Source organism: Bison bison, unplaced genomic scaffold, assembly GCF_000754665.1.
Source record: "Bison bison bison isolate TAMUID 2011002044 unplaced genomic scaffold, Bison_UMD1.0 scf7180017864194, whole genome shotgun sequence".
NCBI classification, from domain to species: Eukaryota; Metazoa; Chordata; class Mammalia; order Artiodactyla; family Bovidae; genus Bison; species Bison bison.
This window is the reverse complement of record NW_011494766.1, coordinates 1,819,138-1,833,059: the sequence shown is the minus strand read 5'-3', so window position 1 is coordinate 1,833,059 and position 13,922 is coordinate 1,819,138.

Here is a 13,922-nt window from a genome sequence, read left to right as displayed (position 1 = left end):
AGTTGACTTTACTGTCATGTGAACGATATGGAGCAGTGATGGTTATCGGGCCAGCTTTGAGAGCACGTGGCCCATGAAGTCATGCATGAAAAGTGTCTAACAGGACACCAACCCCAGAAATACCCATATGGTTCTAAGTGCTTTAGGTGTGTTAATGCATTATAGCAGCTTGTTTTAGGGTCAAGAAAATGGAGATCAGAGAGGTTAGGTAACTGGCCTAGTCACACCCCTGGTAAGGAGCAGAGCCATGACCAGGAGCCCAAGCAGACTGGCTGAGAGCCGACCTCTGAGCCGCTCCAGCGTACTGCTTTTTAAAGTCATCACTCAGGAAACGGTAGCTTGTTATAATTATTTTAATCACCACTGTTTTCGTTTTCATCTCCAGAGATCCCATGCGAGTGTGAGGCCTGACCCACATCACTTTGTGTGAAATGAGAGGATTGACAAATGAATGAGCAGATTGCTTTTACCCATGGGGTAACATCGACTGCTGCCCACCTCCATTCACCCAGCTCCCACATGACTTCTCACCAGGACCCTGACATCCAGCCTTCACGGCCTTGCCTTCAGCCAGTGATGAAAGCTCTCAATGTCCAGGATGTAGAAAATAGGGTCGCGCCTTCCAGTAAACAGGCCGGGCTGAAGGGAGGGGGTGCTGTGGGGAGCAGTGGTTCACAGCGATGGTTATCGCTGAGTACAAGCTTTCCTTTTCCTTCCTACGTGAAAATAGGGCTCGTCCTAGGGGTTCCCTCCCCTCAAGACTGTCACTGTTTAGAGGGTCTCATCCCCCACCAAGATTTGAGGAATTGATCCATCTGGCAGGCCTTGAGCACAGGGTGGTTTCTGAGACTCTGTGCAGACTTGCCACTCTTCCTCACTGATGTGTGACAGGCAGTCATTCATTCATTACTCAACAAGTACTTACTGAGTACCTACTATGTGTCAGGTACTCTTGTAAGAACTGGGGATACAGCAGAGAATAAAGCAGGCAAAAACCCCTGCCCTAAGGGAGCTTACATTCTAGTCCAAGATATTTCTAGCTGGGACTTCTTTGGATTGTATGGCAGACATCAGGAATTTTTCCTTCTTGGGCACTGGAATTTTTTCAATCTTATGAATATTATCAAGTTTTACCTAAGGACACAGTTAGGGTGCTTTTTATTTCAGGTGGGAGAGTAAATCTGGCGCCTCTTACTCCATTTTGGCCAGAATCAGTTTTTCTTTACAAGAAAACCTGTAGGCCTGGGAGAAGCAAGGCTTAAAAAGCTTCTTTGTGATTTATACCTTCATGTGAATGAGTTTATGGGCTCCTTTCTGAAGCATTATGGTTACGGGAAGTGAAGAACTGAAAGACTGAAGTAGAATAGGACTTGGAAGGTAAATCCAGAAATGCTCAGAGAGTCATTATTTCATTTGAATTCATCACATCTTACAAATCTGCCAGCAGGTCAGGAGCTTCTGTTTTCACTGTACAATGAGGAAGGTGGAGCCGGGAAAGCTGAAATGACTAGCTCAGTCACACAGCTAGTTAAGACTCAGAGCTACTGACTTCTGCCCTCAAGCTTCTCTGAACACCCTGTGGGTCAGGGGTCACCATGTGTTGTGGGGGAGAGGGCAGAGGACATCTATGATCCCTTACACTTGTGCTGGTTTGGTTGTTTCTCACAACTTCAGCCTCAGCTTCCCTGGGGCTCAAGTCAGCACAGCTCATGTTCCCTGAGCAGTAGCTACAGCTTAGAAAGAACAGTGGAACAGAATGTCAATTCCATGAGGGCAGGGGCCGCATGTATTTGGCTTACCCCTGAGGTCCCTGTGCCTGGAACAGCACCTGACCCCTAGTACGCTTTCAACAACTATTTGTCCAATAACAGAACGTGGAGGAATGGGTCTGTGGAGTAGACAGACAGTAATATCTCAACTGCATTACCAGTAATAATGAAGACTAATTTCTGCCTTTTGATGCTGTTTTGATTTTGTTGATGCATTGTACGCTTCCTGAGGGCAGGGGTTTTTTCCTATTTCACTTATGCACTATGATGTCCCCAGCATCTATTAAAACAGTGCCTGTCTCAGAGTAGGGGCTTAAGAAATATTTGCTGGGTAAACAGATAGGAGTCAAACATCTAGTTTTCTGTGAATGTGTAGCATCGGGGTGAAAAGCAAGGGATTTGAAGCCAGAGTTGAGTTGGACTTCTGGCTCTGCCACATCTGTAACCTGGAGGATGTCACTGAGCCTCAGTCTCCCCAGTACTTATACTAAGGGGTGTCATTGCTTCTGCATCCAGACGTCCTGAGGATTAAGTGAGGTTGTGCAAACAAAGTTCTTGGAATAGCTCCAGGAACAAAGAAAAGCCTCCAAAGTTTTAAAAGTTCTTGTGTGTCTAAGAGTGTAAAGTGAAGTGTTACTTGCTCAATCGTGTCTGATTCTTTGTGACCCCATGAACTGTAGCCCATCAGGCTCCTCTATCCATGGGGGTTCTCCAGGCAAGAATAGTGGAGTGTTGCCATTCCCTTCTCCAGGAGATCTTTCCAACCCAGGGATCTAACCCGGGTCTCCAGCACTGCAGGCAGATTCTTTAGTCTGGTTCTTTACTGTCTGAGCCACCAGGGAAACCTAAGAGTGACGATGCATTTAAAAAAAAATACTTTAAAATTCTTCAAAATCGAAATATAGTTGACATATAATCATTTGTTAGTTCCATGTGTTTTATATAAAGATTTGACATTCACATGCTTTCTGAAATGATCATGATGAGTTCAGTAACTATCTGTCCTCGTGCAAAGTTACTTCAACATCATTGACCATATTTCTTATGTTGCATATTAAATCTCTGATTTATTTTAAACTTTATTTTACATTGGAATATAACCGATTAACAATGTTGTAACCATTTCAGGTGGACAGCAAAGGGACTTAGCCATACATATGTAAGTGTCCATTCTCCCCCAAAACTCCCCTCCTACCCAGACTGCTTCGTAACATTCAGCAGAGTTCCCTGTGCTATAGTAGGTCCTTGTTGGTTATCCATTTTAAATATAGCAGTGTGTACATGTCCATCCCAAACTCCCCAACTATCCCTTCCTTCCATCCTTCCCCTCTGGCAATCATAAGTTCATTCTGTAAGTCTGTGAGTCTGTTTCTATTTTGTAGACACGTTCATTTGTATTGTTTCCTTTTAGATTTCACCTGTAAGGACTGCACATGACTTATTGTGTAACTGGAGGTTTGTAGCTCTGTAATGTCTTCACCTATTTCCCCTACCTCCACCCCTCCCTTCAGGCAACCACTTGTTTGTTCTCTGTATCTATGAGTCTATTTTTGAGGGTGCAGTTTTTTAAAGGCCACTTTTCTCCAAAGGACTTTTATTCCTGGTGGTTTAGTTGCTAAGTTGTGTCCAACTCTTGTGACCCCATGAACTGTACCCTGACAGGCTCCTCTGTCCATGGGATTTTCCTGGCAATAATACTGGAGTGGGTTGCCGTTTCCTTCTCAAGGGGATCTTCCCAAACCAGGAATCGAACCCTGGTCTCCTGCATTGCAGGCAGATTCCTTACCAACTGAACTACAAGGAAGCCCTTGTTTAGCCCTGGGAATCCCCCAAAAGAGCCTAGAGGTTGTTCTCCTGAAAGGTGAGGCTGCGTGGACAATAAATTCCTATCAAATCTCCGTGGACAATGCCAGGACTCCTGAAGCCTTCAGGGCAACTCCCTGTCGCCGGCTGTCTTGCGCCGGCTGGATCCTGATGCAGCTGGATTCACCCCGGGGTCACTGGGCTCTGCTGGGCCGCCCTTGTCATCTGCAGCCCTTTGAAGTTAGGCTGTGTCTTTTCTTGTCTCATGGTTGATGGGGCCTCAGAGCGCACAGCAGGCCGTTCTGCACCAGGGTGCAGTGGGTGCTTGCGAGATCTCCAGCAGAGATAGGGAGTGAAATCTAGTTCTCCAGCAAAGGCAGCTGCAGATAAAGTGCACTCTGGGCTCTGCCATCGTCACTGAGGCCCTTTCACCCTCATCCGTGGATCTAGTCCACATCTGGGTCTTGACCCACACACAGTCTTTCTGGCCTTAACTCTTCGGGCCTGTAGATGCCATAAGTGTAGGTCAATTGTTGCCTTAGCAACAATTGGTCGTCATCAACTTTGGTTTTGAAAAGAATGACCAATAAGACTGATCTTTATTTGAACTGCAAGGGCGAGGGAGCAGTACAGAAGGGTGATGAGGGAGGCTTCTGACAGAGGGGGTGGGAAGATACAGAAGATGAAGTAGGTAGGGTGCAGGGCACAGAGAAAGCTCTCAACTCATTAAGGCAATTATTATGTGGATTGGAAAATAAGGAGATTCCAGACCTAAGTGTCCATATCTTTCTTTTGACATTCAAGTCCTACCCATTTTTTTTAATTTTTATTTTTTATATTTTATTTATTTACTTTTTAATATTTTTTTATTTTAATTGGAGGCTAATTACTTTACAATATTGTGGTGGGTTTTGCCATACATTCACATGAATCAGCCATTGGTGTACATGTGTTCCCCATCCTGACCTCCCTCCCACCTCCCACCCCATCCCATCCCTTAGGGTCATCCCAGTGCACCAGCCCTGAGCATCCTGCCTCATGCATTGAACCTGGACTGGCAATCTATTTCACGTATGATAATATACATGTTTCAATGCTATTCTCTCAAACCATCCCACCCTCGCCTTCTGCCACGGAGTCCAACAGTCTGTTCTTTACATCTGTGTCTCTTTTGCTCTCTCGCATATAGGGTCATCATTACCATCTTCCTAGATTCCATATATATGCATTAATATACTGTACTGGTGTTTTTCTTTCTGACTTACTTCACTCTACATAATAGGCTCCAGTTTCATCCACCTCATTAGAACTGATTCCAATGCATTCTTTTTAATGGCTGAGTAATATTCCATTGTGTATATGTACCACAGCTTTCTTATCCATTCATCTGCCAATGGACATCTAGGTTGCTTCCATGTCCTGGCTATTGTAAACAGTGCTGCAATGAACATTGGGGTACACGTTCCTCTTTCATTTCTGGTTTCCTCAGTGTGTATGCCCAGCAGTGGGATTCCTGGGTTGTATGGCAATTCCCTAACCCTAACCCTACCCATGTTTAAGGTTCATTCACAGTCCACTTATTTGGAGAATTTTCTGGAGCTTTAGTTTCTCCCAGCTTCACTACTGCATGGCTCTCCTCCCTATCTGCTCTGTTCCACTGCAAGCTCTCCTTAAACATATGTGTATGTGTGTATCTGAAAGCAGCTTGTGTGCTTCCATTCATTCATCCAGAAATAGGCAGGATAGCCCCGTGGTTAAGAGTGCACGTGCAGCCAGGTAGCTGGAGGTCGTTCTGACAATTACCACCTGTGTGAGTTCAGTAAGTGACCCACTTTTTCTCTTTACCTCAGCCTTCTCATCTAGAAAATGGGCACAATAAATGCCAACCTCATTGGGCTTGGTGATGGTTAGCTGAATGACTACCCATAAGCATACAGAACAGTGCCTAGCACATAGTATGTGCTCAATAAATAATATACCGTTCTTTTTTCAGCAAACATATATTAAACATCTCACAATGCTATGTGTAGAACTATTACCAGGCTCATGGAGATAAAAGATAACACTTGCCTTCCTGAACTCACACTTTATACCCCACACCAACCTTTGGTCATTTCCCTTCTTTATCTGCAGGAAAATGTTTACTGATAATTTCATCAAAGGAGGACAATTATTCCTTCCCTGATGAGAGCTTGAACTGCCCAGGGTTACTTCTGTCTCGTGTGCATTGTATTAAGGACCAGAGGGCTTACAAAGGGCTCTACCACTTACATACAAAGTGATTTCTCTTCCCTTGTGCCTCAGTTTTCTCAACAGTAAAAGGGAAGGCAGGTAGCCACTTCTGCCTTTTAGGGTTTGCAGAGCAAAACAAATGAGGCAAGGCTCATGGAGACATTGTGGAGCCCCTAATGCCTTGCATAGGATAAAGGTGAGGGTGGCCTCTCTCTATCCCACTGAAAGCTTCCTTGGAAAGCAGGGAAAGCTGCTTGGTCTCTGACAGGATAGCACACACTGGGGCCAAGTGCAGGGTCTGTGTTACTTCCTTAACAAACACTCCACACAGTACTCCGAGTCAGAACTTCCAAACTGCAGAAACTCCTCTCCAACAGCCTAAGCAAAAATAGAAATGTGAGATGATGACTCTGGGGGTAACTGGTGTGCACACAGGAAAAGCCTGAGTGTGGCCAAGGCCTCAGGACAGCTAAGGGGCTCACTCATGCACTCTCTTGCTCTGTTTCTCTCTACTGTCTTATCTCCTTTTTTGCCTGTCAGCTCCATTCCCTCAAACCAGCTCCCTCTGGGTGGCAGGAAACATGGCCACCAACAGCATCCTGTTTCCTTAGAGAAGAAACTGAATTTTCTTCCCCAGATAAAAAAAAAAAAAGAAAAATCTCAGGGAAAGATTCTGATTGGCTTAGCTTGGGTCATATGTTAATTCCCAGGATCAATCAGCTACTGGGGGGTGGAGGGCAGCAGGGGGGGATGGAGTTCCAGAGCACAGACACAGCCACTTGGGGGCCTATGCAGCTATCAAGACCCTGGAGGGGAGTGTCCACCTCAGCCTGCGAGTATGTCTGAGGCTGCCCTCTTACCACGCTTGATACTTTTCCTGTGCCCTGGCTCGAAAATTTGTCATTTCTCCGTGTAGATGATAAGCTCCAAAGAACAAAAAGGGACATTGGACACTCCTTTCATTTTCTCTCCTCCTTCACCCTGCCCATCACATGCAGGATGGCAAACTTGAGCACACTGCGAGTACGTGGTCATGGAACTAAGTAAGGCACAGAGACAGAAAGCAACTTGCCCAAGGTCACACAGCTCACACTAGATACCAGGTCACCTGCCCTGCAATTTCTCTTAGGGTTAAAGGCTACAATCCTCATTCTTACAAGGAAGCCTCTGTGTAGCCCAGTTACTTCCTGCCTCCCCAGGCTTATCTTATGCACTCTATACGTCTTCAAGGTGGTTATTATTTTTATTGCTATTCCTATCATCGCTGGAGGCACCCGCACGGATCCACTTCCCTCTCATTAGAGATAAAGGAGTTTTTGACTCTGCATTCTGACCAGGGTGCACTTCTTTCTCGAATCTGCCCCCTACCCCTACCTTCAAGGCTTCTGCACTTGGAATTTCCTCTGCCTGGAACACAGTATTACTTTCCTAGGGCTGTTGTAACTAAGGACCACAAACTGGGTGACTGAAACTACAGAAATTTATGGTCTTAATTTCTGGAGGCTGGAAGTCTGAGATCAAGGTGTCTCAGGGTTGGTTCCGTCTGTCCCAGGCCTCTCCCCCAGCTTTGGGTGGTTTGCCAGCGATCTCTGATTCCTTGGCGTGTGGCTGCATCCCTCCAGTCTCTGCCATTACCTTGACGTGGCATCCTCCCTGTGCCATGTCTGTCTCCTTGTCCAAATGTCCCCTTTTTATAAGGACACCAGGCACAAGGGCCCACCCTCATGACCTCATGTTAACTTGCTTACCTCTGTGAAGGCCCCCTGATTGCAAATAAGGTCACAAGATCTCTTTGTGGAGGACACAGTTCAACCCATGTGCTCCGGCACTCAGTCATGTGTTTGACTCTTTGCGACCCCATGGACTGTAGACTGCTGGGCTCCTCTCTCCATGGGATTTTCCAGGCAGGAGTACTGGAGTGGATTGCCATTTCCTTCTCCAAATTCCACCCATAACAAACACCATTTCTCATCCCCTGCTGCACCCTAAGAGACATCCTCCTTATCTATGCCAGCTCAGGTGAGCCTTCTCTGAACACCCCAGACCACACCCAGCCCTGCTGTCTGCCCTTGAGTGCTCTTCCCTCATATCTGTTGTGGATAGCTGGTATCTGCTGTGTCAGGATCTGGTCAGTGCCTGTGTCGCCTTCAGAGACTCCCCTTCATAAGAGCAGAAGCGTGATTGTTCTGTCTGCAACCCCAAAGCCCAAAACCCTGGACTATTGACAAAGAGTATCAGTGAATGCCTGTGGCCTGAATGAATGAAGGATTGAGAAGTTAATCTTCATGTGCAAGAAATATTATGTGCTCAGTCATGTCTGACTCTCTGTAACCACATGGACTATAGCCCACCAGGCTCCTCTGTCCATGGGATTTCCCAGGCAACAATACTGGAGTGGGTTGCCATTTCCTTCTTCAGGGGATCTTCACGACCCAAGGATCAAACCCGCATCTCCTGCATTGGCAGATGGGTTCTTTTACCACTGAGCCACCGGGGAAGGACAGATTAATCTTCATTAATCACAAAAGAGAAGAGACGATTCTAAGCAAGGGTCTCAGAGGCAGAAAGATTAGTATTCCTTCTGGAGAGAAAGGATTTGCTCCAGCATCCACCAAGGGCCCAACCCCTGCCCTCACACACCCCTGACTCCCTGACTAATGGTCATGGCTTTCCCTTCCACCCTGTCACACAGGGAGAATCCGCTCAGCGTAGCTTTGTAGGGAAGGCCTCAGGAACGTTGGGGAAGCTGGAGGTGAGTCAGAAAGGCCGGTAAATTGAACAGCTCTGAAACCCGACCCTTGGCATTGAGCTGAGGGGTGGCGGGTTTGCAGAAGGTAACAGTGCTTGCTTTAAAATTCAGGGGGCCCAAGGGAGCATCATCTTGCAGAAAACCGCTCTAGTTGGTGAGGAGCCAAGCGTGGTCCAGGCTCCAGGTACCTGGGTTTGCTGTCCCACCTTGGCCTGTGAAGGTGACAGCATGGATGTTGTCAGGTCTGCCCTTCCCCCATAGCTGTCCTGCACTCACCTGGTAGGAAATGCAGCTTTAACTTTTGTGGCCTCTACTCTCCTGTGTGTGGGTAAGGAGACCAGGTAGCTACATCGAGAGACCTTCATCTGTCTCAGTTGAACCCACTCAACATACCCACCCACAAAACAATTCCAGCCCCCAGGGTTCCTAAGACCCCTGGGGAACACCTCATAGCCAGTAGAATCCCAAAGGGAAAAAGGAAGGCCTCCCCAGACCCAGCCCAGGACAAGGGCCAAGTTGGAAAAAGTGACTTGCCGGCCAGTCACCATGTTTTTCCCCAGTGAAAGGCTGACTCATTGCAACAGGCCTGGGCTGGCTGGGACTCGAGTCAGTGGCTTGGAACATGCCTGGACAGTCAGTGCCTTGTCTGAAAGGCTGGTCTGTGAGAAGCCACGGGTCAGGGGAGCTGAGGCCACAGCTCTGGGGAGCACTCACATACAACCCCAGGAGCCAGAGGCAAGTAGAGGGTGGAGGTCCCTATCTTTCCTCCCTCCTTGGGGGCTTGGCCTAGCACGAGTTGGGTAAGGTCTGCAGGGGCCCTACCACCCAGGGGGAATTAAGTCCTAATGTCCTGAGACATTAGTATTATGGTTCTTCCTCCTCACAGGACATGCAAACAAAAAAACACTGAACGTATATGTACAGAAAACCAATCGGGCTTGATTTTCTTCATGAGGTTATCTTAATACTTTCCTTTGAAATATCAAAGTGGAATTGTTTTACAGTCTGGGGCAAGAGGGAGGGGAACTGGGACCGCTTTCCTAGTGTCCCAAGAATGTGTTTGTCTGCCGATGGGGTAATTCCACACCATGCAGAGTGCAAAGTCTGACTGTGAAGGATCCCCACTCCCCCTCCCCAGACTGTCTTCCCTCCTCATGCCTTTGTCCATGTTGACCTTCAGGGCTCTTTGGCAAGGACTTTTTGAATCATAGTTGGCTTAAATCCTGGCTATGCTATCTGCTTGCTGTGTGACCTTAGGTAAGTCACTTGATCTCAAGTGACTAAATTTCTGTATGTGTCACATGGAAAGTAGGCAAGATAAATGCATGCAGAGTGCCTGGAACAGCACTCAGCACCTAGTCTGGCTGACATACTAGATCTCTTCTGGCTTCTCCCTTTATTGCCCTACAAAGCTGCTTTTTAGGAAAAAATACTGTCAGTCATTTACACTTTAGTGTGAATAAGCTCCTGTACCTACTCTGTGCAGATTTTTCTTTCTAACCTCATAACAGTTTCTGCGAGATCATTAATATTCTCATTTGGTGATGGAGGAAACAGACTCAGGGAGGTGAAAGAACGCTCCCAAGGTCACACAGCAGAACCTCGTTCATTAAGGAAACACTGATTGAACTTCTGCCCTGCCTCAGGATGGGGACTAGGAGCACAGAGATCAGTGAGTCAGACCCCTCATCTTAAGACCCTCATGGGTAACTGGCTGTATTTGAATGTTTCTGTCATCATTCTAATTGTTCAGATCCCTGTAAACCTTGTGCATATAGGCAGGGAGAGCCTTCACCTTCCCTCCAATTGCCTGTTCCAAAGAGTCATTTTCTTCCTAGTGTGCAGGACTGGCCCTGCCCGAGGCTGATCTACCAGATCAAAAAAGCCTCCTGCCTTTTCTTTCCACATCATCTCCTGGGGCTCTGCTGAGTACAGATTTCCAAGTCTACATCAGAATTCCATTCTTGTCCCTTCTTTTGCACTTCATGATATAATATATATTACAGAAACACATGTCTCATTGTAAAAGAGAGAGAGACAGAAGAGAAGAGAGAAGAGCAAAATTTTCAGAGTAACAGTAACTCCAGGTCTTGCAAAGATGGCTAAAATTTTGTTGTATTGTCTGCCAGAACTTTCTCTTATGCAATTAGAATATAATTGTGATAATAATAATAAATAATATAATTGTGATAATAATAATAATACTCTACCACTTATTTTAACTACCCCTGACTTGGAGCTTCCTCTGTACCAGATACTGTTCTAAGCACGTTAGATAATTTAACTCATTTATTCCTCATGGCAGCTCAGTGAGCTGATATTTATTGCCCTCATTTTACAGGTGCGGAAATTGAGGCAGAGAGAGAGAGTATTTAAAAGTATACGCATTACACTTTAAAAATGGGATCATTCTGTTTGTGACCTACTTTCTCCCCCTTAACAATAACAATTCTGTGTCCTTTTTCATGACTCTTTGGCATTCCAAACTTTATACATACCGTAAATTACTCAACCAGTATCCTGTTGCCCATTTTTCTGACTTTCAAGTGTTGTTGTTTTTTTTTTAACTATGAATGACATGAAGATGTCCATCCTTGTAGCTTAATCTTTGAAAATCTGACAAATTACTCCCTTATGATAACTCTTTGAAGTGGACTCTAGATGTACATGTACCAAACCTTCTGGCATCACTTGCAAATTGCCTCCCAGAGGGACAACCTTCATGGGATGCTAAAGGAATGTGAACTATCACAGTCCCTTGGAGGACAATATGGTAATATCCATCAGAATGACAGAGGCTCATGGTATGATCCAGCTTCTGGGGGGTTTAATCCCATAAATAATGTTATACACATACAAAATGATATACATATATAATTAGCCATTGCAGCCCTGTCGGTAATAGTGAAAGGTCAGCAATAACCCCAGTGTCCATAATAAGGAACTGATCAAATAAACAACAGTATATCTGTAGAGTGAAATAATATGCAGTTGTAAAAAGAATTAAAAGCTTTTCTATGTATTCATGGGACTAGCTTCCCAAGATACAGCAAGTTAAAAACGTTGTGAAGTTGAAACTATCACGACGTTGTTAATTGGCTATACTTCAGTATAAAATTAAAAATAAAGGCTTCTCTCTCTTACCAAAAAAAATAAGTGCAAAAAATAAGTGCAGGGAGGGACAAATTACAGGTACAGGATTATCAGATGCAAACTACTATGTATAAAATAGATAAGCAACAAGGAGATATTGAATAGCACAGGGAATTACAGTTATTACCCTGTAATAACTTAATATGGAGTATAATCTGCAAAAATACTGAATCACTGTGCTGTACACATGAAAGTAATAAAATATTATAAATCAACTATACTTCAATAAAAAACATGTGCAGAATTATGTAAGTAGCATGCTATTTCTATATGAAAAAGGGAGGCAAGTGATAACCCTCATTTGTAGTTGCACATATAAACACAGATAAGCTCTAAGAAAAGTTCTAACAGTACCTACCTGTCTGCTTACAGGAGATTTTGCCTGGACCAAAGGGATCAGGATTAAAGAGTATGAATTAAGACAAAGTAATTTTTTTCCCTGATCACTTTTTGTACTTTTAGATTCTGAAATGATGCTGTGCTTCTATTCAGAAAATGAACGTTTAAACATTGCCTTCTGGTGTTCAATTTTTTTAGGTGTGATAATGCTATTAATTTTTTATAGAATATTTATTTTTGAGAGAGAGTGAAATATTTACAAATGAAATTGTATAATGTCCAGATTTGCTTCAGAGTAATATATAAACAGCAGAAACAGAATGGTATATAAATTACAGATGAAAGTGATTAGATATGAATTGATGACTGTTAAAGCTGGAAAGCTGATAGAAGATTCATGATGCTCTTCTGTCTACTTAAATAATTTACGGAGGTGAAATTCACATGAAATCAAGCACTTTAAAGTGAACAATTCAGTGGCTTTTAGTACATTTACAGTGTTGTACCACCGCCACCTCTAATTCCAAAACATTTCCATCACTTCAAATTAAAACCCAGTACCTATTAAGCAATTTTCCTCCATGTCCTCCTCCTTCAAGCCCCTGGCAACCATCCATCTGTGTTCTGTCACTATGGATTTATCTATTCTTTATACGTCATATCAGTGGAATCATACTATTGGTGACTTCCTGTGTCTGGCTTCTTTTACCGAGCATAATGTTTTGGAGGCTCACCCATGTTATTGCATGTATTATTCTACGTACACACATTGTAGCATACAGCATGTACCTCATTCTTCCTTTTAGTCCATGGTGTTTATATACCACGTTATGTTTATCCATCCCTCTGTTGACATACATTTGGTCTGTTTCCACTTTTGGCTGTTGTAAATAGTGCTGTTAGGAGCGTGCTTGTACGTGTCCTTGTTGGAGTACCTGTTGTCAGTATTTTGGAGGTATGTACCTAGGAGTGCAATGGCAGAGTTAGATGGTAGTTCTGTGTTTAACTTTTTGAGACATCACTAAACTGTCTTCACAGCAGCTGAACCATTTTACATTCCCACTAGCAATGTCGGAAGGTTCCGATTTCTCCACATCCTCGACAACACTTGTTATTTTCTGTTTTGTTTTTTCTTTATTGCAGCCATCCTAGTGGGTGTGACGTGGCATCTCATTGAGGTTTTGATTTGCATTTCCCTGATGACTAATGATGTTGAGTATCTTTTCATGTGCTTCTTGGCCATCTGTACATCTTCTTGGAGAAATGGCTGTTCAGGTCCTCTGCCCATTTAAAAAATTGGGTCATTTTTCTTTTTGTTTCTGTCTACTTTCATAGATGTTTTAAATTCTCCTTAGTAAAAACAAAGGGTACCAAATATTAGATATTTTATTAAAAACACATATTTTTTCCCCCATGGAAGGGGAGTAGTATTCTCTCCTTTTTCTCCTACTTTAATTCCTCAAAGATCTCTGCATAATCTCAACCTCCATCTACTTATCCATAATGGGGTTTCCAAGAAAACCATATTAGCTCTTCAAACAAACAAACACAAGTATCTTCCTTTTCACTCTTACAGGTGGGGTGTAGGGCAGGACAGCAGGGCTCCTAGGATTAACCAAGGCCGGCTGTCCCTAACACTCTGGCCACAGCCTGAGGCCATCCACCCCGCCCCCTACCTAGCAGCCTGGTGACTCATTCCCTGCTGCCCTACCTCAGTGTCTTTGCTAAGATTCCTCCGGGAAGGGAGGGCCCCGTCTATAGCGGAAGAAACCTTCCGGGCCCCAGTCCAGGCACATCACAAGACTGGATGGCCCAGTGTGTCGCTGGCTGCCATAGCCAATGGGAGAGGCTTCACCCAGCTCATGTTCTGCTGTGGT